This window comes from Polyergus mexicanus, unplaced genomic scaffold, assembly GCF_030449975.1.
Source record: "Polyergus mexicanus isolate NDT 795.1 unplaced genomic scaffold, iyPolMexi1.0 SCAF_6, whole genome shotgun sequence".
Classification (NCBI taxonomy): Eukaryota; Metazoa; Arthropoda; class Insecta; order Hymenoptera; family Formicidae; genus Polyergus; species Polyergus mexicanus.
In genome coordinates this window covers 7156740-7181948 of record NW_027223326.1, presented here as the reverse complement: position 1 = coordinate 7181948, position 25209 = coordinate 7156740, and the positions used below count along the sequence as shown (strand labels likewise).

General features: G+C 39.9%; 1 protein-coding gene across 11 annotated transcripts in view; it reads right to left on the bottom strand.

The window, feature by feature from the left end:
* The window catches only part of LOC138933905 (growth factor receptor-bound protein 14), a 375103-nt gene that overhangs the window by 60478 nt on the left and 289416 nt on the right, over positions 1-25209 (bottom strand). The window lies entirely within an intron of this gene.

Below are 25209 nucleotides of genomic sequence, written 5' to 3'. Positions count from 1 at the left end.
TCGAAACCAAACAACTTTTGTCTGAAACATTTTTCTCTTACGGGCTTGGTTTTTGAGATATTCGACTGGATGGATTAAAATGGGCCACCCAGTATATATAAATATTTTCGGGAATATAAATTGAAATATAAAATAATATAAAGAGAATAAAATGGTTTGAAAGATTGTCATAATCTGAAAAATTTCCTAAAGTTTTCGAAATGCATTCCTTTTCGGACAATATAATTGATTAAATAAATTCGAGAGATAAATGTAAGTTCATTGGCAGTTTAAAGGCGATCGACCCGATTGAGCCGATAACGACGATGCAAATTATGTTGCGCGAAAGAGAGTTGGCAGTCATCGGTGATTACTCGCTTCATAGAATCGATGATGGAAACCCCGGTGATTAGTAGGAGAGCTTGGGGGGAAAAAAGGTAAGAAAGAATAGAAAGAGAGGAAGATAAACCGGAACGGAAAGATTCAGGTAGAAAAGAGGAACGTATAATAAACCATCCCCCCCGAAGGAACGACGCAATCATGTCCGACTAAAGATCCGTCGAAACAACTCCGATGATGGATTGGAAAACGAGAAAAAAAGGCGAACGCTCCGATGCTGTGTTCCCCTGCGTCCCTTCAGAACAGTAAAAAGAATTACGATCGTCTCTACCGTTTTATCCAATCGCGGAATTAGTTGTCTCCGATTGTCTCTACAATCCTCCCCCAAAGGAATATATGGCATATTGTATATCAGATATTTTATTCTATTTATTTATTAACGCTATATTAATGAAAGAAATATAAACCCTTTGATACGCAACACGTCACCTACATGTAAACAGAAAGTACAATGTATAAATAAATAAAGTGATATTTTTTCAACGCGATACAAAAATATTTTAAAATATCGAAACTTGCGATAAAATGATAAAGTAAGTTAAATATAAAAAATTAGAGATCGATCATATCTCTTTTTAAATCATATTAAAAAAAAAAAAATCTATTTATATAATTTTTTAGCATAAAAATACGCGCGTTATGTCAATATATTAAGCTAGAAAGTATATTAATTGAGACAATTAAACGGATATATTTCAAAATACATTCTTTCTCATTTCTTTTTACGAAACCTATAAATCTCTCACGATTATATAAGGGTATAGCCCGGGACTTTTCTCGGGATACCGACCCTCCCCATTCGGGAAACGAAGGAGAGAGCCCGGTGCGTTAAAAGCGAATTGCCCGGAAGATGCGAGAGAAGCCGTACACAGAAAGGAGAGTGGAATCGTTCGGGGAAGAATACCGGCGTGTACGCGGCGATAAATTTCCGGAAAATTTATCGACCGACCGAGTATAATTCAGCCGCCGACCGACCTATCGTGATGCTGAGTACGAGCGAACCTCGTTCTCGTTCTAGGTTCCGCTACCGACCGTGAAAAATGGTCGAACGGTCCCAGCGATCGCGAGAGATGGGCAGAAGCTAACGCGATCGGTGTGATATATGTGTGTGTGTGTGTGTGTGTGCGCTCTCTCTCTCTCTCTCTCTCTCTCTCTCTCTCGATGCTGAGTGCGATAGAGGTGGATGATGTCCCTTCTATCTTCGCGGAAGGGGCGAGGGGGAAGGAAACGTACGTGATCGCACGTACCTAGGTAAGGCGAACCGGATTGTTCCTCCCGTAAGTTAAGGAGCTACGACCTCGATTCTGTCACACGCGCCTTCGTATATCACGCCCCGCGACGAAGAAAGGGGGGAAGGGGAGGGGAGGGGGGGGGAGAGGAAACGAATCGCGAGGTCGGCGAGAAAGGAAAGTGGCAGTGGGAAAAGGAGAGGGGAGGCGCGGTGGATAAAATACGCGAGAGATTCGCGATAGAGAGCGAACGAGAAATGAAATGAAGGAGTTTGCGACGTCCCCCTTCCCCTCCCGCCCCACCCCCACCCCCCTCCACAGCTGATGCGATACTGCGAGAGAAACAATGAGAGGGAGAAGGAGATAGAAGGGAGGTTCGCGACACCGTTGTCATTGTATACGGTCTCTTTGGGCTATTCTCGCGGGATAAGGTCAGTACCGGATATCCGCGGCTACTAACTGTGATGCGATGACGTTCTTGCGAACTGTCGGGATACCGTTATCGCAAGTCACCTGAGAAACGCGATACTTTTATGCGCTATAAACCGACCGGGGAGATAGATAGAGAGAGAGAGAGAGAGAGAGAGAGTGAGAGAGAGAGAGAGAGAGAGGCGCATCTGTGCTACAAATTCATAGAACTGCCCGCTTGGTGATATGAAGAAACGCGACATCACGCATGTCGCTGAATGATCATGGAATATTGTTACGTTATCACCGAGATATGCGTTGAAACATTTCGTTCTTATTAACTGTTAATTATTTATATATTTATTTAATTTATTTAATTAATATAAATGGCAAAAATCCCTTTGGTATGATAAAATGGATCGCACAATTAGTGCTGTAGGAAGAATAACAATTGAAAAAGAATATAGGAAAAAAGAAAATACAAAGTTTTTGAAAACGGGACATAACAATAATGAAAAGAAAAATATATATATATATATATATACTGGGTGGCCCATTTTAATCCATCCAGTCGAATATCTCAAAAACCAAGCCCGGAAAAGAAAAATGTTTCAAACAAAAGTTGTGTGGTTTCAAGAGGGCCATAAGATGGTGACAATGATTTGACCTTGGAAAATCATTTGAAGGTCATGTAAAGGTCAACTTTAAAATCTTATATAGAAACTCCCATTTTTTATTTAATATTCTTGTAGCTGACATCGAGAGCTTTCCAAAACACTATAATAAAGTATTTTTTTATTAAGTACTTTTTGATATAAAAAATTAAATATCTCGTAAAATATTTAGTTTTTGATAATCTTACCGTAATACTTCTATAGTACAGAATATATATACTGGGTGGCCCATTTTAATCCATCCAGTCGAATATCTCAAAAACCAAGCCCGGAAAAGAAAAATGTTTCAAACAAAAGTTGTGTGGTTTCAAGAGGGCCATAAGATGGTGACAATGATTTGACCTTGGGAAATCATTTGAAGGTCATGTAAAGGTCAACTTTAAAATCTTATATAGAAACCCCCCATTTTTTATTTAATATTCTTGTAGCTATGATGTCATTTATACGCACAAAATTAATTAAATATTTTGAAAAACTTTCATCAAAAAAAGGGCTTGTATTCAAGTTTCGATTTTAAATATTGTTGGCGAAGAAAAAATTAATTAATTCCACAAGCTCCGCGTTGCAAGTTCGGAAAATATTAATGTCACTTTTTCGAGCACCTTGAGCACACTCCGCGTTCGTTGCGCCTCGTGCTTGGCAACAAGGGCGCGTATGCGTGTGCAATGCATAACCGACGATAACGAGCCTGTGACGTGAGCATAATAAGGCGCCTCTCCACGTAGAGAGGATCGAGACGCGACGCTATGCGGACGACGCGTAAGCGGATTGCGTTCCGTAATGCGCTCTCGCTGGTAAGAATCGACGGGAAGCGGTCTCGATTAAGCGCCGCGCAAAAACCGGACAATACGCGTGGCCGCGCGTGGGTCGGTGGTATATATATTGTATTGTATATTACGAAAAGAAAGAACAGATGCCCGAGATAAAGTAAACACGGCGCGCTGCTGAAAGTAGCGAGTAATCGATCGTTTTGCTTGCCATCGGCCGTTAATAGGCTTGACCAATCCGCGGATAACGAATAAATCTCACGCTTTACGTAAGGCAGTTGCCCCTGAATTGCATAGTAACCTCCTGGGTTAATTACGACTGCTTTATGAAATAATCAAGGCGCGAATCCTGCGTATTAATTGTTTCCTATCCACATAATTTTTTCATCTCTTAAAACTGCTATATAAATCTTTTAGTCCATTAGCAACGAATCGGAAGCTTCTTTTATAAAGTGTCTGCTCAAATTTTATTAAAAAAAAAAAAAAAAAAATCCCCTGAAAATTCTCTCATCTTTCAGGTATTTTTGTTCAAAATTTCGAGTAAAGAGAAATATTTCGAATATTTTTTGGCGCGATTTTTTAAATACATTTTTTTTATTATATGCGTTTTCTAATATTCTTCTTTCATACAAAGGAAAAACACCGAGTCTCTCTCAAGTGCTAAATTTGTTTAAATTACTGCAAAAAAAAAAAAAAAAAAACCGAATAACTTTTGTAAGATAAACATTTTTCATTTGCATGACATTTTCATTTTTATCACAAAAAAAACTATAATAAAGAATGTATATTATTTATTCAATATTTTGTTAAGATATAAAGAGATAGATACATGATATTTATAATATATTTTAAACACATAACAATATAAGAGCAAGTTATCAAAGAGAGAACTTTTTTTTTAAATTCCCTAAAATTCCAGGGAGTAGGACACTCTGTTTCACTACAATAAAATATAAAAGAGAATCGCTGCGAGATTTTCCGATATTATAAAAATATAAAACATGAAAGTTCCTTGGATCTTCAGATTCTCGAACATAATAGTATAATATAATAAGTTTTATCCTCCATTAAATCTTTCCATCTATCTTCGTGACATTTAACTCTCGCGTCCTTCCGATATAATTCCTATATTCCTTGAAAAATCTTAGATCTCTAACGAAAAGACCGTTAGGCTTCTAACCGTCGACCCAACACACGAAGCAACATCGAGACTTGAACGGGATCTGGACGCGGATCAATTCGATCGTTCCATCTTCGTGAATAATGCCCACGTCGCGCTACTTTGCCGGCGAAGAGATCCGTGACGAAGGTGCAACCGTGTGTTACCCATCCTTCGGCGGGAAAAGCGATTCGTCCCCCCGCGTCCCCCGCTCGGGACGGATTGCCTCGATAATTGCGGTCGACGTGCCCGATGTCCTTCTACTCGCGCGGGACCTCGACGTCGATCCCGCGTGCCAGATGGAAACGGGAGAATTGCATCGCGCATGCACTTTCAGCCGTTGTCGCGCCTCCCACCCCGCAAGGTGCACGCACTCGGCGGCGATGCGGAGATGCTCGAGCCAAGCCGAAAAGCATCAGAAGCATACAGGAGCTCGTATCGGGTGCATCGGAAGAGGGAGATACGCGAGACCCGATTAAAAACGGGGCCCCTTCGTAGCGATAACAGGATTTTCCTACGATAACGGTTGTCATCGAAGAAACTCGTTGATGACGCGTGAAGCCGCGACAATGAACGATACGAATCTATCTACGACGGCTATAGTTTCGGACTTGTGACGATTTCAATCATCGTTTTATGATGTTCGAATTGTAACGATAAAATCTCTTATCAATTGTGCGTCATTAAAAGATAACGTGGGTATTAAAGTGTCGATGCAAGTGAAGCCCGTAGCAATTTGTCGATGACAGTTCTGTTCATCTACGTCATAGCTTTCGATTGGATTCGGAAATGATACAGAATGAACACAAATTCACGCCCACATTTTAATTCTTCAAACAATTTGAAGTTTGTTTTTTTCATTGTCAATTCACTGCAATATCAGTGTTCTGTGTGTATATGCGTAATTGGGATGATTGAATTAATTGTGTTGAAATTGCATCTGGTTGATAATAAATTTTATTCAATTACTTCTGCGAATATTAATTTTGATAAATATAAGAGTTATAATATTGCCTATTGCTTAATGAAATAATTTTACAAACAATATTTAATATATAATAAATTTGATTTTTTGAATTATCACTTTCAATGAAATATCACAGAATAAAAAAATAACATACTTTATGCCCGACATCTCGTATATTGTTATCTATCGGATGACGAACAAAGGATTGCAACAGAACAGAATCGTCTCGTTCTAACTCGAAACTCCACTCGTGTTCTGTCAAACGATCGATATGCACATCTCGTTTATAATAAATGATTGCCCGTTCGAGAAAGTGGCAAAAAAAGATCGGGGAACGAATCGAACGCGTTTTCTGCCGATGTCTCGGCTTCTAAAAAAAAAAAAATCTCGAGAATTTCAGGCCCAGAAAGACACCAAAAAAAAAAAAAAAAAAAAAAAAAAAAAAGGTATTTCTGCCTCGCCTGGCTTTAAAAACGCTACCTCGGCCGCGCTCCTAAAAATCCGCGACTGGTTCGTAAAATTCCCACCCCCTTCGTCCTCGCCTCGTTCGCCCCCGTGTTTGTTTCGTTTATTCGTCGAGTGCACACACGCCTGCGAACGTACGCGAATTAAATCAGCGGCGGTCCGTAATCGTGATAGTATATGGCCGACCGGCTCGAGAGAACTTTACGATCGACCGAAAAAAGAAACGGCGGCGCACGGCCAGTAAAAGGGCAACATTGAAAGTCGACTATACGAGCGAATAAAGATTTAAAATGGGGAGTCGCGAAAGATATATTGCTCGAAAGAAATTACCGAAATTATGGCACGAGCGATCGAACAATCGGAGGAAAAAAATATCCGGGAATCCGAAACAAATAAAAAGCGTATTAAAATAAAATGGGAGTAAGAAGGGATGGAGGGATGGAGGAGGGATAATTTCAAATGGTACGAGTGAAAAATTTTACAAGCGACTTTAATACCTAACCCCTCTCTATATTGAAACGTCACCGCGATAAACGCTCTCGATGTCGCGTCGCGGGGGGTTGAATCGAGAAAGATTCTCCCCCTCCCGATCGAAAGCAATTTCCGCCAAGAAAAGTTTGCAGGAAAAATCGGAAAAATTCACGCGTGATATAAGAACGCGATGTTCCTTTCCCCTCCGCGAAAGGCACCAATTCTAATGTCAATTGGTAAAGGGCGATCGGAAGTAGCGATTAAACTCAAGTGGACGTAGTTGGCTTTTGAACCTTGCGTCGAGAATCCAATATATATTTCCCAGAAGCGCGTGGCGCAACGCCAAGTGTCATACAAATTGCTCCGTAATTATTCCAAACCGCAACTCGTCGTTTAATTGAAACGAGGAAAATTATAGATTTAGTCGGGGCGTACGGATAATGTTAGATATTATATCCCCGCTCGGGCAACTCTTAACCCTTCTTCTCCCCTCCCCGTACCATTATGAAAATCTCTTCTGCGAACGTGCATATCGTGCGAGGGATCGCTATCGGTCACGCGAATGCAGTTTATAGCTGGTCCATTACGCGCTTCTTCACCGCTGGCACGCTGACCGTGCTAGAAATAGAGCCTCGGCCCCTGTGTGCGCTCCCCCCCCCCACCCAGCCTCCTCCCATCCCACCATCCCTCTGGGAATGCCAAATGACAAGGGAGACGAGACCGATGACATCGGCCGGCCTATCTCGCGAATTTCTTCGTATATCGGCTCTTTTTTACTTCCTTGACCCGTCTCTTTCTTCGCCACGATGAAAACTTCGTTAAAACGTCCTCTCTTGGAAAAGGGGGATGAGAGGAGGAAGGGCGGGTGTGGAACGCATGGGAACGAGAACGTTCGATCGAGGGGTAATATAAAGCTTCTCTCTCTCTCTCTCTCTCTCTCTTTCTTTTTCTCGACCAGCCAGAACCACCCTCGTGATGCGATATATAATTCTCCTTCTCTCTCTAATAGAGGAGCTTTCATTTATTTATCGGCCAGACGCATTTCCGTCGATGGGTGGATTGATGGGCGCTCGCGGATCCTTTAATAAAGTTTCTCTGAGAGCCGTAAGTCGCTTTACCGAAAAGCTCCGGTCGTGCTATTTATAGTCGCTGCTCTCGCGCTTCTATACGCGCGAACCGCGGATATCGATAGGATTATATAATGCTGGCGATTAATATCTGGAATCTAAACGGGTTTATGGTAAACCGACTGAAACGCGATGCATGATATCTCGAACTCCCGATATCTAAATTCAAGGACGAAAATCTACGAGAAATATATATGTACATATATATATATATTTCGAGCATTCAATATTTGACATTGTCATGCCAATTCCACGGAAAAAAACTTTGTTAAGCACAATTTAATGCGCGATAGTGACGCTATTTAAATTTAGATTGAATTTTTTATTCCAGGTTTAATCTTCTTTTATCGAAGAAACTCTAAAAGATCAAATAAAAGTACAATGTAAAAGAATTGACTGACCTCAGACAAACTGCGTCTGCAGCTTCTTTGCAGACACAGTGTCTGAATTCTCAAACATCCTTTGGAGGGAAAGTACGGAATATGAAAGAGAAGAAGAAGAGAGAAGTGCAGAAACGAAGTGTCGTACGATATTGTATCCTCCCGTGTCGCCGGAAGCTAAAATCGAATTCAGGGCCTCGCAAAAAGAGATGACGACCGATCGTCATCATCCGCCTCTGCGCCCGCGCTCTCTCGCATTTCAATTCGTCCTTTTCGTCCTGACGCATTCGCCTCTGGCCTTTGCCTCTTCTTTCATTGTCTCGTGCCTTTTTTCTCCGTCCCACGGAGCGAAACCGTGTAATGATCGCAAACGCAAATCACGTCGGCGTTTGCTCGCGTGCTAAGAAAATGCCCGCCGGTGTAATAGAAGGAGCAAGAAGCGAATAATACATTATTCGAGATAGAAGAGAAAGAAGGAGAGAAGAAGGGAAGGAGAAAAAGAGACGCGAAGAGGAAGAGAGCTCTCGTGATTACCAATCTCTTCCGAGAAATCGTAGAAATTCGATGAAAAAGTTTTGCAATTAAGGCACGCCGACGAAGAGGAGAAAGATGAGACGAGAAAAAGAAGAGGGCCCCGCCCCCCCCCCCTCACCCCCTTATGCATCAGATCCGAAGACAGGACCGAAATACACGCATAATCAATAAGGTATATAGGGTAAACTAAATATTTCACAAGATATTTAATTTTTTATATCAAAATATGTCAGATTAAAATATAAAATAACTTAAAAAGTACTTCATAAAAAAATACTTTATTATAGTGTTTTGGAAAGTTCTCGAGATAAGCTACAAAAATATGTAATGAAAAATAGAGGGTTCCGTTTAAAAAATTCAAAGTGATTTTTATATAACCTTGACGGTGCTATTTAAGGTCATACTAATATTATTATATAATGCGCCACTTAGAGCTCTACAACTTTGGTTCGAAACATTTTTCTCAAAAAAGTTTCGTTTTCGAAATATTTGATAGTTTCCAGACTTTTCTAACACCCTGTGTATATATATAAAATATCGCTAGAGCGATAAACCGGTTCTTGACCTACCTGACATTTTCTTTTGTCTAGTTGACTTACGGGCCCCATTTCAATACGGCCAATTAAATTCGGTGGCTGCCGCACAAGCGGCTTATACCTATATTTCCTCCCCGTATATATCATCAAACTATAAAGCAGTAGTATAAGCTACATAAATAACCGGGGGGAGACTATTAGCTCCGATCAGGTATTAAACGTATTAAAATTTTTTGACGAACCATATAGATACTTTAGTTGTTTGATAATAATAATAATAATAATAGAAAAATAGAGAAAGAAAAAACCCGGAAATTTTTTTTTGTCGATTATTTCTATTTTTCACTCCCCCCCCCCCCACCCCCTCGCATCTAATTCCCGAAAAGCCGCTTAGTTGTTGTTTTCTGCAATTCAAAAACCATCGCGTCGCCTTGACAGTTTTTCATTAATGAAAAATCCACCCCAAACTGTCAAGGGATTGTATAAAACTTAATACGAAGGGAATGTCCCTCCCACGCGTAACGTTACACGCAATTTCCAATATAAAATGACAACCTGACAATATGCAACATAGTTGGTACCGAGAGATCCTGAAACTGCGACGTTGCGTCTAGAGAGAGAGAGAGAGAGAGAGATGGAATTTATCTCGTCGATTTTTGCCACGCAAGTCAGCCGACTATGAGAGGCATAGCGGGGATACACAATGCACAATGCGAATACCGTGTATGTCTTTTTGGCGACACGGGACTCTTGAACGGGGGAGAGAGGGGAGGGAAGTGCAAAAGCGGCGGAAGCAGGGAAGCTGCAATCGCGACGGCGAATAACGGGCGGGAGCCGGCCAAAAGAATAATCGATGCTTCCGTGCTTATGGCATCGTCCGCCGTATATTACGAACGATTCTCGCGTTGCGATGCAAATGCCGGGCTGGAGTCGACGCCGCGCGAGGAAAGCTTTAAGAATCTATGAGCCGGTGAATAGAGCATGCCCGATACGATAGAGGCTTCCTCCCCGACGATGACAGGGAGATAGAGGATGGGGGAAAAAAAAAACCAGGAGAATGACACGCTTGTCCCGGGATTTTATCTGCGCTCTCTTTCAATGCTCTATACGTTCGCACTTGTTTTTCGCGCGAGATAGGCAATCGAGAACATGCCATAATTTCATCAATTCTTTTCTTTTTTTTTTTTTATTTTCGATGCTCTAAAATATTCCGCTAATACGAGATCTCTGATATGCTGCCGTCTTTAGGCGCGATCGCCAGCAATTTTCGTCGATTCGTGATTACGTGACGTAACGACCTTACGCGAACGTCCATGGCCGACTTTCGACATCGGGCCTCTCTTTTCAGCGTGGTTGATTACACACGTATGCATAAACTCACCGCGCTATATTCGATTTTGTGTGTACTATATGTAGAGGAGGGAGGGAGGGAGGGAGGGGGGAAAGGATGATACTAAACGAAATTCCGCGAAGAGCGATGAAGCGGTTGCGACGGCGGGACTTCCGGTGCCAAATCGGAAACAAATGACTCTCTCGCGTTTTGACAGTTCGATTTATTATTACTTTCGAATTTTTCATTTTTAGATATTTTTATGTAATTGTAAAATATATTATCTTATACTTAAAAAATTTTAGACAATTTTAAGTAAAATACAATGAGACTTATATACCAAAAATGTTTTAGAAGTAACTTTAATAATCAATTTTAATTATTAAAATTCTCTATTATATCGTGTTCTCTTTTTTCAAATTCGGTAAGATTTATTTAATACATCATAGTGATATTAATATTTTATTTTTTGCCCATCCAAAAAAAAAAAAAAAAAAAAAAGTTTCTTCTTTATAAATAAATTAAGTAATGCGAATAGATTACGAGAAATCTCAGATGTGTCTGTGAGACTTTGCGACTGTCGAAGATGAGAAACTATCAAGAAAAAAAAAACAAATATATATAAACATGATTGTAGAAAATGAAAATTTTGCCGGATTGCAACTTACGCGCGCGTTATGCATACTCGACGAGTCGTTATCTGAAAAACTTTTGCCGTGATAAGAGTGGACCCTCGATAACGCGGCATAAAAAGGCAAGCGCAACGTCCTGATAATGCTTCGCTGTTTTTTTCTTCTTCTTGTATAGCGCGGCATGATAAATCATCGTGATCGCGGCGATCAAAGATCAAAAATTCACGGCGAAAAGCTTTAAATTTACATCATGATATTGACAAGGCAGCTGATATAAGCTCTAGAGTCCAGAAAGTACTTCTTTTCATCACAGAAGAAAGTTTTTATTAAATAAAAATTTTAAAAAATTTTTAATATACAGGGTGTCCCCAATTTAAATGGCAAAACTTCAAGAACGTGTAGAGGACCGAAAAGAAAATCGCAAAAATTCAATCTCTCATTGTCAGTTGCTCTCTTGAGTTGATTGACACCGAATAAACTTTCTGCTTCAAGGTTCCTTACATATGTAAACACTTGATGTTATCCTTTACGGTGCCAATCGATTCAAGAGAGCAATTAAGAGACCGAAACATAGATGCGGCGCACAAAATATCACTAGAACAATGTCTAGCTGCAATTAATGAGGTCGGTGCTAGATGTAATGCTTGCATTGCTGCGAGAGGGCAACATTTTGAACAATATCTGCATTAAATAGATGATAACATAAATAAAATGTAAATAAATAAGTAAAAAACGAAAACTCGTTTTGTTTCTTTCTTTTCGTGATTTTCTCCAAAATGGAGCAGAAACGAGCAAACCTCTAAAAGACTTTCTGTTTTAGTTTTTCGATCCCCTACACGTTCCTGAAGTTTTGCCATTTAAATTGGGGACACCCTGTATATACAAGGTGTCGCATTTTAAAGGACCCATTCAAATATCTCAGAAACACTGCGTTAAATCGAAAAATGTTTCAAACAAAAGTTGTGTGGCTTCAAGGGGGCCATAAGATGGTGATAATGATTTGACCTTGGAAAATCATTTAAAGGTCATGTGAAGGTCAACTTTAAAATCTTATATGAAAACCCCCATTTTTTATTTAGTATTCTTGTAGCTGACATCGAGAGCTTTCCAAAACACTATAAAAGTATTTTTTTATTAAGTACTTTTTGAGTTATTTTATATTTTAATCTGACATATTTTGATATAAAAAATTAAATATCTCGTAAAATATTTAGTTTTTGATAATCTTACCGTAATACTTCTATGTACAGAATAATGAGACAAATCAATTAGTATAAAAAAAAAAAATGTTTTTAAGAAAATTATTTACAATATATTTTTTTAAACAATTATTTGTTTTTTTTTGGCACTAATTAATTTGTCTTGTTATTCTGTACATAAAAGTATTATGGTAAAATTATCGAAAACTGAATATTTTACGAAATATTTTATATTTTATATCAAAATATGTCAGATTAAGATATAAAATAACTCAAAAAGTACTTAATGAAAAAATACTTTATTATAGTGTTTTGGAAAGCTCTCGATGTCAGCTACAAGAATACTAAATAAAAAATGAGGGTTTCTATTTAAGATTTTAAAGTTGATCTTCACATGACCTTCAAATGATTTTCCAAGATCAAATCATTGTCACCGTCTTATGGCCCCCTTGAAGCCACACAACTTTTGTTTGAAACATTTTTCGATTTAACGCAGTGTTTCTGAGATATTTGAGCGGGTCCTGTAAAATGGGACAGCCTGTATATATATATAAAATTAATTATATATTTTTTTATTAATAATATTATAATACATAAAATATAATATTATTATTAATCATAAAATATATAATTATATTTTTAGACTATGGCAAATATATAAATAAGTTCCGTAAAACTTTCATTTTGTTTGCAAATAGAAGATAAAAGCATCTCGAATACAGATTATTAATTAAAAGTTCGAGCATATCTTAAAAAAAGCAACGCAACTAATTGACAACTCGATTAGCGATAAGAAAAATTTAACAACTCGCTGATTAAATGGGAAAGACTCATCATCTGTGAAAGTGTTAATCTCATGGGCGTTTGTGCTCATTTCTCGACAATCGTAACACATCGTTAGACACGGTAGCTCCTTAAGCGGGCATTAGCTGATGGAAAAGATCGCCTTGATAACTCACGATGACTTCGAGAGAAACTTACGATACTCGTGGCGCGCGGAATGAAATTTTGCCCACGCCATCAAGCGTCCCGATGACGACAGCGAGGACCTATCGAAGAGCTAACGCAATAAACGATGCATTAAATAGAAGCGAACTAGCAATGGCTGGTGATAAGAGCAACGATCCCAGGAATAGCGGGAGACACAAAGTTCGCGAAGGAGCATATTTTCTAGAAGAAAGCATACTTTATGTAAAATAAAAACAAAATGTTCAAAAATTTAATTTAAAATAAAAAAAAAAAACTACGAAAAATCTTATCTCAAGTTTCGAAATTATAATCGAAACTTTCAAAGTACCTATTAACATTTTGTACGATGAAAGGCTATTATGCAAAAGCGAATTCGCTAGAAGTTGATAGAAATTTCAATCTGAACGTATCATCTCTGTGGAATCAATTAAGCCCCATGATATGTTTTACAATCGTCCGATCGGGAAGCGTCATTGATCGAAAAGAAAATTCATCCAGAGAAGAATATTCCCCTATGTATTGTCAAACATGGAGAAATTTCTTCGGCATATCGCGCCAATTCAATTAAAATCGCCAAATCGACGTATGAAGCTTCAAAAATCCAGTTGGTCGAACGCCTGGTCAATTAACCTTCGCAGTCAACGTGCCAAATAAAGGCGACTGGTGGCAACGATGTGCTGGCCTGGTCTCTCCCCGGCCGCGGCTACCGCGCAATTTCCGGGTTTCAACGCGCATTTGCCCGCGAGTGAAAATACATACGCGCGAGCAATCTAATATTATTACACGTACACGTGAAAGTATCAGACTTCCGCAGGGTAATATTTGCTCAGAACCTCGCGCCAGCAAAAAAAAAAAAAAAAAAAACCTAATGGCAAACGTTTCCTTTAATTATTAAATTGAATTACACGCTTTGCGCATATCATTCGAAATTTATTACAATGCAATTTTGAGAACCGACTCGTAATATGTTGAAGCGTCGGGACGAATGTAGTCACGTAGCTGTGAAAATCTTTAATTGTATCGCGTGCGGTTTTATTTATTTTACAAATGGAAATTATTGCGAGATTTTTACGAATATTTTTGACAAAAAATATTAGAATAAATAAATAAATGAATAAACATATATATATATATATACGGGATATATGTATATATGGGAAAAGTTTCGAAGGTAACGAGAGTGGTGAAAGAGGTTCACGTTGTAGCGAAAATAGCAGTGCAGAGACATTGATGATCCGCAAATAAATTCGATTTAATTTGAATTCAATTCCATCGAAGGCCGGGCCGGTTCGAGCGTCCCGTTCGCGCCGAATTATCGCAATGCGTTCCTCATTTCTCTCCTTTTTACACGCTCGTAAAGAAACGGAGAATTTGAAGCTCCCCTCGTTTTTTCCCCACATGTTCCATTAGACGTTTCTTCTAAGGTAAAATCGCTATAGATGATAATAAACAAATGTCACGAGAAATTTTTTTTTTTGTCTTTGACGTCAAGTGCGAAGCATCACTCTCGCTCTCTCGCTCGTTATTTTTATTTGCAATATTTCTTTTTATCATACTCAAGTTTCATTAATTTTTCTCGTAACGATACGAGAAAAGATCTAAAAATCGCAATTACGTAACCGATCAGATTTATTGAGCTTGAATCCTAAAGCAAGTTTACTTAAGCGAATACGACACATGACTAAACTCTTGCAAAACTTTGCGATATTTCGCACGTACGCGTATACATCGAATACACGTGATACGTGCGGTATCGTAAAATTACGCGCGACCTTATTCTCACCTCGATTATATAAAAAGATTTCTAGAGAAACAGGCGCGAATGTGCAACGGAGCCGAACGATAACCGGCGGACAAAACGTAACTTCACTCGGACGAATATTCTCACGTCGCCCACTCGATGCATCGCAAAGTGCACATACTACGTAATAAGACGGGGTGATCGCGCTCGCGTGATCGCGAAACGTGACGAGGAAGATGCGGACGCACGTGCGTCCATCTCGTTACCCAAGTAACAGGGTCCGGTCGCTCGATCGCTATCGAGCGTCTCTCATCGATTGCCCTTCTCGACTTCCGAGGTGGTACCCCCGGATAAAACTGGTCGCGGTAAATATTATGTGCCTCGCGAGCCGCGCCTTCTCGCGTGCGCGTAATGGAATGGTCCCTTAAATCCTTTAATCCGAGGGTACCGAGCAAAACTCTATTGCCAGTGAATAAGATATACTCAATCGCGTTAATTCCTCGTGTCGCGCGATTCAATTTTCACCTCACCTATAAAAATCATACGGAATGGAATTTATCAATCGAGTCCTTTTCTGCGTTCTATCACGTTGAGTAAGATAGAGCTCGCAATAAGCTGATACAAGGGTTACGAAAATCGCATTAGAATGCATCGGAAAGCTTTATTTGAGGTGCGAAAAAAATTTCTTACACTCGAATCACTGGCCTATATTTATATATATATGCAGGGTGGTCCCGAACGTTCCAGCCAGACTTGAAATGTAATTCTGAACAAAAGATTTCCTATAAACATGAGTCGAAAAATGTTTCCTTAAGAAGTTATCGTTCAAAAATCTCTGATGCAAAGGACGAGCAAAAGATGAAAAGAAAATGAAGTAAAAAGAAGATAAAACTTAATAAATTTCTTGAAAAGAACGATAAAAATAAAAAATAAAACTCTTTTTCTTTTATGAAAATAAAATAATTTTTTTTAAACTAAAATAGCACGAGTAATGATCGATCTAGTCGCTTTACGGATTTCCTCCTGATTCAACTTTAATCGATCTAACGATAAATAACAAAAGCACTTTTTTGTACTTGTTTGAAACTGGTTATATGAAAATCTATGGAACGTACAACGATCATTTTGCTCTCATCTGAAAGATAATTTAATTTTCTACAATTTTTGTTTCGGTACTTTTTATTAAAAGACGCACATTTTCCATGATATTTGGAAAAATGTGTAAAATAATCACGATTTCAGAGATTTTTGAGCGATGACTTCTTAAGAAAGTATTTTTCGACCCATGTTTATACGAAATTTTTAGTTCAGAATTAAATTTCCTATAAGATCTCAAAGTCTGGCTGGAACGTTCAGGGGCATCCTCTATATATATATATATTGTAATTACTACGTGCATAGCTCTACGATAGAGCGACAGCTGACAACTGCCATCGTCGATCGACGATGGGATCGTGTGTGTCAGCGACTCTACGGGAGCTAATTCTCTCTAAATGAGTTAAATAAGGCTATTAAAATTTAGAATGAGGAACTTGCGTCGATCCATCACGCGATGCTGCGTGGCATAAAATTCTCTGTCATTTTAGACTTTCCCCTTAAGATAAAATGTTAGACGTGTAAGACACAGCTTCCGTATTCTCGCTGCTAGGCTAATGCCAAACTGATCCTCTGATTCTCATTTTGTATAAAATGATTTTAAAGATATATATCGTATGTCAAAGCATCGATAAAAGCATGAAAATTTCGTAGACTGTTTTACTATTTCTTCTGAATATTTGTGTAAAACCTGAGCACAATTTTTTTTTTTTAATGATTTGGAGAAAATTATCTAAGTTTAAAGTTAATATCGATTCTTATGAAAAATCGCGTATTATATTGTTTATTGAAAAATTTGACGAGGGAAAAACATTGCAAACGAAATAAAAATTTTCACATATATTGAGAAAACTTTAATAAATATTTGTGCAAAACTTGATTTAGATCCAATTACTCGTTTAAAAGTTATTTACTAAAAATTGTAGAGAAATATTATCTCTCTCTCTCTCTCTCTCTCTTTCTGCAAATTACTCGTTTTTTTGTTTTGTTTCTTACACAGTTGATTTCAGGAGGTATTCACGATCAAAACTTTTTATCATAATTTAGGAAAAATATCGATTACAATTATTTTCTTTTACAAAGACGTTAAAAATCATATTATTTTTGTGATACTTTAATTTCCTTTTATAATCCGGATTTATTCATTTAATTTTTCAAACAGTATAAACGTAAGAAATGTTTTCTTTTAATTTTGACAGTTTCTTGCTGCTATTGTACGGTAACATTCAACATCGAAGATTATATCAAAAGTAACAAGACTAATAGATGAAAAAGAAATCCTGCGAGATAATTCATTAGACAAGTAATGGATAATTGCGCGGCGAACATAGACAAACGATTGCTTATACGTAGTTAATGACAGATTATACAACGTATATACGATATATCATGCAAAAGGAAAAAGAAGTATCGAGTCGCATGATTGCTTAATAAGCCGAACGAATAAAAGGCAACTTCGCGAGGCCAATTTCGATTGCAATTTCGACTGCAAATTACAGACTGGAAATGTAAAATGCCACGCGAGTGGCCGGCGGCAATTTTCACGCTTTCAAATTTTTCACGCTTTTCTTCATAATATGCGAACGCATTTTATCCGTTATTCACTGCCAACGCGCGGCCATTGTGAGAGACTTTTCCTTTTTTTTTTTTTTTTCCCACCCATCCATCGTTTATAATTACAAAAGATTTTCTTCACCACGCGGCCAACACCTTCGAATTTATTCTTCCGGCTCTTTAATCATGTTATTATACTTTACGATTTATTCCTGTAATTTCTCGCTGCACTATAATTTTTGCAAAAAATTTTCTAATTACACAATTTTGCTCCTAACCTAACCTAATCGCGCTGGGAAAAAGGATCGACTCAGATAACCGATGGCAAAGGCTATTCCGCCGGTTTAGGCGCATTTTCGCGAAGTGCACTCGCCGGCCATCGATCGTTCTCTCTCTCTCTCTCTCTCTCTTTCTGCCCGTATCGGGCAGAGCTCGTTCGTCAGGGACGAAGAGGGATCGGCGTGCACGAATTTTCGTCGAATATGATATACAATATAAGCGCGAAATAACGAAAATACGCTTGCACTCTTGGCGAACTTACCGAGCGAAAAAGCGCAGTCGTCTTTGTGATCTGCCGCTTCCTCGACCGGCGAGCGTGTCGTCGTTTGCTGTCTGGCCCGTCTTCCGGTTTTCCGCTCGATATTTCCCCGTTGATGGATCCTCCTCTTCGTCGATCTCCCACGTCGATTCGATGGACGAGCGAATATCTCGGCACGCATATACTGACGCAACCGTACGTCCTCGAAAACGCGAGCGAGACGACGCGCCTCCTCTTGCTCCTCGCGACGGCGATTATATCACAGCTGTCATTACTCTCTCGCCGATCGTGGCGGTTCCGTCACTTCGTCCTCTCGTTACTCTTCCCCGATTTTGCAATCCCGTCCGTCGCGTTTCGTCGGTACCGGCGGTGACGATGGACGTCGAGCTCCGCCTCGATGGATATATGTACCTGGGTCTCGACCTAACCTAATACACGTCGAGACGGTACCGGCGAAATTCTTCGCGACAGCGAAGAATTGAGATGTTTTTTATTCGCGACGAAGACGGAGAGAGAGAGAGAGAGAGAGAGAGAAAGAAAGAGAGAGGGTGTCGTTTAACGATCGAGAGGAAAGCTTACTACTTGTTCCCGGATTACACGTCGATCTTTGGCAATGTTCCTTCCGATTGCGCTCCTCGATTTTCTCTTCCTCTATCCCTTTTTGCTCTAGCGCTTACTCTCTTTCCATTTTTCCGATCTGTCCGTTTCTTTCCGCGTCCGTCTCTCGCCAACCTCCTCCCCGCGCCACCTTCCCTTCCTTCCTTCCTTCCTGCTGTTCCTCTCTCTCTCGACGGTGCTGGGATTCGTTCCTCGGGAACGGCACCGTTACTTCCCTCCTTGGTGTCACAGCGCCAACTGACAGCGGCTGGTCGCTCGCCGGTACCCTCGTGCACAGCGGCGGACAAAGATCCCGACGGCTGCCGAGGTGTTACGGAAACGCCCGAGCCGAGCCAGTCAGCTGGCTCCCCGGTGGCAGCCGACTGCATTGGCCGCCGTGCGCCGGTGCTGCTATCCTCCTCTCCATTCCTTCGGTTCGATGACGATCGACCACGAACTTTCCCGAATCAGCTGGCTGCGCGCCATGCGTCCTCACCTCCTGTCACTCTTCCTCCCCCCCCCCAACCCTCTCTCCCACATCTCCTCGTTCCCTTCCCTTTCCTTTCCTCTCGCGCCATTCTCGGTATCCTCGCCTCTCTATCGTCCTATCAGTTTCCTCTCTCCTTCTCTCTCGCCCCTCTCGCTTCCCTTTCCCCCTCCCCCTCCCTCTCACGCTCTATCTTCGTTTACCTCTTACGCTCTCCGGTGCCGACCGGAAGTTCTACGAAAGTCCTGCTCGTAGCGGTCGCTTTCTCGCGCGCGTACAATATCCACGAAACGAGAGGCATTTAAAAGCGGCGGCTCCCGATGAGCGTGGACGAAATCTTTCGCGGGTGTACGCGATCGGTGCACGCGCGGCCGCAACGCGTCGGCCACGGCGGTAACTCGATGGCACAAAGGAATGAAAATAAGGGGAAGGGAGGAGGAGGAGGAGGAGGAGAAGAGGGGAGTCGCGTGAAAATTATGCGAACGTAGCGGGCGACGTGGAAACGAGACAGGAAATGCGGCGACGACGTTGGACTTTTCCCGTCGCAATCGGTGACCGTACGACCGCCGATATTATGTAGCATATCGTTCCTCTCCTCGCGATCGATTTCGTCACAATCGTTGATGGACGGAATTTATGCAACTCGCAAGCACATCGGACGCGGCGATTTATTAGTCAGAATTTATTTTTATCGCGCGACGCGACAGCTCCTGATACACCCGATGACGGGGAGGGGGAAGGAATAGAAAAAGAGCGAGCCTTAATTTTTCTCGTCATTATCATTATCGAGGAATGTAGAGTGTGAAAAATCACAAAGCGCCCGAGGTATATTTCAAAATTCTTGGAACTTGGATAACAAATGTCATCGCGATTACTGTCACTGTTTTACGAACATGCATTATGCAGGCAGAAAGTATAATTAGAATCGCACTGAATTTCTTCTCTTTCTCTCTCGCTGGTATAATTGCAAAAAGAATTTTTATGAAAAGGAGGAAGGAATTATTTTAATACTATTTTTTTATATATCATATGATATTTGACGAAAATACTTTATAATACTTTTCTATCAATTTTACGACCAAAAGTTTAATTATCTATATTAATATGTGTAATTAATATCTAAATTAATTTGCGATTAATGGAAAAAAAATAAATAAATAATAATTATGGCTCAATCGTTATATGTATATAACGACAATATTAAATAACAATCCGGAGAATGCTCATAAATAATATTAGATCTATATTAAAATAATAATTATATATCATTCGACGGGGGGGGGGGGGGATAAAAAGTATTTATAATGGAAGGAGTGGAAATAAATCTTTGTGAAATCGATATTTAGCCCCGCGTCAATTGCAATTTGCCTGCTACATCGCGAACGGCGATCGATAAGAGTCGTCGGTTTCTATCGAATATAGAGAGAATCCTCCTCCGGTCCAGGCACCTCGCGAGAGATGAACGATCTCACGCGTATAAGCTTCGATCCTCCGTCATCGATATTAACGGGAGCTCATCTTAGCGGGCCGATGTTATCACATAACATGACTACGCCCCCCTCCCCCCTCCTTATCATCGATTCGGTGCATATCGCGTGATATCGCGCTGAACGATAAGCGGTCGAGAGTGATCGATCGATCGATCGATCGATGTATCGTCGTAACACCGATTTTTGTACGAGTATCCTCTCGATCTCTCTTCCATCAGCGACGCGCGAAATGATACATCGATCGCGTCAGCTTAATTTTCTTTTCTCTCTCTCTCGCTCTCTCATTGATGTATATATAGGTTTCGTTATCAACCTCAGCAATTTACTTGATACATATATTTATTCCGTGAACGTTAATATACGATATGTATATGCAAAATAGTCGCGTAGTCGTGATGAATCGTGCAGATCCCCGTGACGCATTCGTAAGAGAAACAGAGATGCCGAATAATTACGGGAGGAAAAACATTATTATCGTAATCTTTCGCTACGCTCTTACAATTTTTCCAGCTACGATGTGATGTAACTTTAAGATCGCTTATACGACCGTATTATATAAGAATGAATAATGGGTAGTGAGAGATAGCGAGAGGATGGTAGTGGGGGAGGGAGGAGGTGGGTGCGGGGAGGGGGGGGGGGAACTCGCAAAAATAAAAAGTCAGGACTCATAAATGCGCCACCCCGCGCCGAGGACGACGATGATTCTACGAATTAGAAGGCTTCCCGCCGCGTATATATGTGTGTCGCAAAGGAAAGAAGACAGAGAACGTAAAAGAGAAAGAGAGAGAGAGAGAGAGAGTGAGCAAAGTTTTGCGATAAAGATCGCGGCGACTCGCGTCTGCGAACCCAAAGGGGGAAAGGAAAACTTTCGGAATCGAGGGACGACAATGTTCTTCCGGTGTCGTGCGGCGCTGTCTGGTCGTAAATTGAAACTGTGCGCGCGAACAAACACACACGCGCGCGCGCGGAAAGGCCGCGCTGGAAATTAATATCGAGTCCGAGTTTCGTCGGTGAGATTGCGCGCGCGCGCGAGAGAGAGAGAGAGAGAAAGAGAGAGAGCCGATTCAATTAATCGCGATGCGAAAATATATATAGACGCGCCGACGACGATTGGTTCACAAATAATCGAAGCGCCGACAGCGATATAGACGTAAATCGCGCGAACACGCCGGGATAAATTTTACAAGATAACTCGGGTAGAGAGCCGTGACTCGCGCGGGGGTGAATGACTTTAATGAAACCGCGTTTTCGTATTATTTCGCGGCAATAATTGCAAAAGTACGTCGAAAGGTGATTCTCTGGCGAGGAAGAATTTATACCGAGTCGACTTTATTGCAGGGATAGATTAAAAAGCTTCTTATACGTTAAATATATGTTCTTTTAATTTACAGAGATTTGAAGACGATTCGCAATATACAGGGTGTCCCATTTTAAAGGACCCACTCAAATATCTCAGAAACATCGCGTTAAATCGAAAAATGTTTCAAACAAAAATTGTGTGGCTTCAAGGGGGCCATAAGACGGTGACAATGATTTGATCTTGGAAAATCATTTGAAGGTCATGTGAAGGTCAACTTTAAAATCTTAAATGGAAACCCCCATTTTTTATTTAGTATTCTTGTAGCTGACATCGAGAGCTTTCCAAAACACTATAATAAAGTATTTTTTCATTAAGTACTTTTTGAGTTATTTTATATTTTAATCAGACATATTTTGATATAAAAAATTAAATATCTCGTAAAATATTTAGTTTTCGATAATCTTACCGTAATACTTCTATGCACAGAATAATGAGACAAATCAATTAGTATAAAAAAAAATTGTTTTTAAGAAAATTATTTACAATGTATTTTTTTTTAACAATTATTTGTTTTTTTTGGCACTAATTGATTTGTCTTATTATTCTGTACATAGAAGTATTACGGTAAAATTATCGAAAACTGAATATTTTACGAAATATTTTATTTTTTATATCAAAATGTCAGATTAAAATATAAAATAACTTAAAAAGTACTTAATGAAAAAATACTTTATTATAGTGTTTTGGAAAGCTCTCGATGTCAGCTACAAGAATACTAAATAAAAAACGGTGGTTTCTATTTAAGATTTTAAAGTTGACCTTCACATGACCTTCAAATGATTTTCCAAGGTCAAATCATTGTCACCATCTTATGGCCCCCTTGAAGCCACACAACTTTTGTTTGAAACATTTTTCGATTAAATGCGATGTTTCTGAGATATTTGAGTGGGTCCTTTAAAATGGGACACCCTGTATAAACATCTAAATGTTTTCAATATTGACATTATATTTAAATAAAATAAATCAATTAAATTACATACAATTTATATAATTAATTAATTAAATTTAAAAAAAAAATTAGCATTACTATTTAAATTAAATAAATGAATAATGTGATTTGTATTTAGATCGATAGTTATAGTGCGAAAAATATATATATTTATTAAATTTTTCTAATACGATCTGCAAAGAATCAAACCACGTTAAACCGATTGTATCTCTCAGGTTCAAACGGGATCACCTGGTGGATCACGATTCGAGTTGACCCACTTTACCTCTTACGCTGTTGCAATCAAGTTGCATCAAGTAAAATCTCGAAAGTGAGATCCCAAGTGGCACTTTTCCTCTCAGCTGTATTATATTTAGAATACCTTCTCCCTTCGAACGAGACAAACATTCAAACTTGATAATATCAGCCTAGACATGACGAGAAATAGATCTCGGTTAATTTTGACCATTTGACGCTCATGAGAACGCAAGCTGTTCGCGAACGTTCGCGATGAATCCAGGAGAGAAGGGTCGGGTATGGTCGATTATTGCGAATACTGGGGAATCTACTCTCCCCGGTCACACACCGAGTGTCGCCTCTCTTCTTCTGGTGCGCGCATGTTAGGATCTGTACCGTGCGAACACGGGGGGTTGCTTTCTATAAATCCCTCCATTGTTCGCATAGAGAGAGAGAGAGAGAGAGAGAGAGAGAGGGAGCGGTCAGCTACGCCCTTCTGCGAGCGAAAGGATTGTAATTTTACGACGGGGTTGGGAGGGGGGAATCGACTGGTCCCACCGGTCCGAACCCTTAAACGGGGGATCGGGCAACGTTGCCTGGGCATTGTGTGTCAGGGAATCCGAACACTCTACGCCACCTTCTAACTGGGTCGACATTTTTTTTCCACTTCTCTCTCTCCTCCTCCTCCTCCTCCTCCTCCTCCTCCTCGCATCTCGTTCCTAACGCTTCTTCTTCTCTTTCTAATGTTGATTACGCTTGCTTCTCGCGCGAGATCATCGCGGGGAGCTCGCCAAGGTCGAACGAGAACGAGTTTCGAAAGAGCGGCCCAATGACGACGTGTATTGCCCTGGTTATGACATAGGACACGTGGCGTTCGAAAGAAGAGGAAAATTGGGAAATCGGAAAAAGAGCTTTTTCCAGTCTGGAAATTAAGGAAACTCCGTAAAATATGACCTAAAATTATTAATTGAACGATTAATAATAACGTCATTAATTTGAAAAAAAGATAGAACTTTTGTAAAATCGAATGTCAATCAATCTGCGTCAATTCCTTTCCCGCTACAAATTCATCCATCCTTTATATAATCCTCTTCTTAAAAATAATTGTTAAATAATCTAAAGAGAGCGGGCAAAGAAGCAAAAGAAAAAAAAAAAAAAAGAAATTAACATTTACTTCCAGCACATTCTCTTAAAGGTCTCCGCCGCGAATAGCATGCGTGAAAACCAACGTGACATTACACACGTATCGCGATTACGCAATCCAATGCCAACGCGGGAACAGGTGCGATCGCCCCGTCACTCAAGGCAGACGAATTTCCATGAAGCGCGCGTTTCCACGAAACCGCGGCTTTTATATCGTTCGACTGCAACGTGCGCAGAAATATTACATTGTCTCCTTCTCTCGGGAATGTAAACGCAAACACGCGATCCATCTGAAAATGTGCGGACGGCAAACGCGATGGTGTTTCTTCCCTTTTCTCTCTCGTGAAGGGTTTCATGAAACCCGGTAAACGCGGAAGGGCTCGAAACCGCAACGAATAGCCGGCACTCGGGGTCAATGACGAAATTCCTGCGTCAACTCATTCGAATGCGGTAAGATTCATAAAGAATCTTCTCACGCTTGCTGTTTGTAAAAATACGGTGTGGTAAAAAAGGATAATAAAAAAAAAAAAACGATAAGATATGGCAAAAATAACGTGACGTAGAAAAAAATTCGTTCCTTTTATATAAGATAATTAATATGGGGGAAAAAAAGAATTGAGAATAATATAAATAAAAAGAATAGAAGGCATGGGGCAAAAGGTAAAGGGACGTAGGAAAAAATTCATTCAAGATATAGGATAATTATTACGAAGGAAAAAAAAAATTAAAGAATCAATTAAATAAAAAGGCTGCGTAAACTATAAATTAAATAATAAGTGATACGATAAACGTACGCGTGAATTCGCGTTTTCAA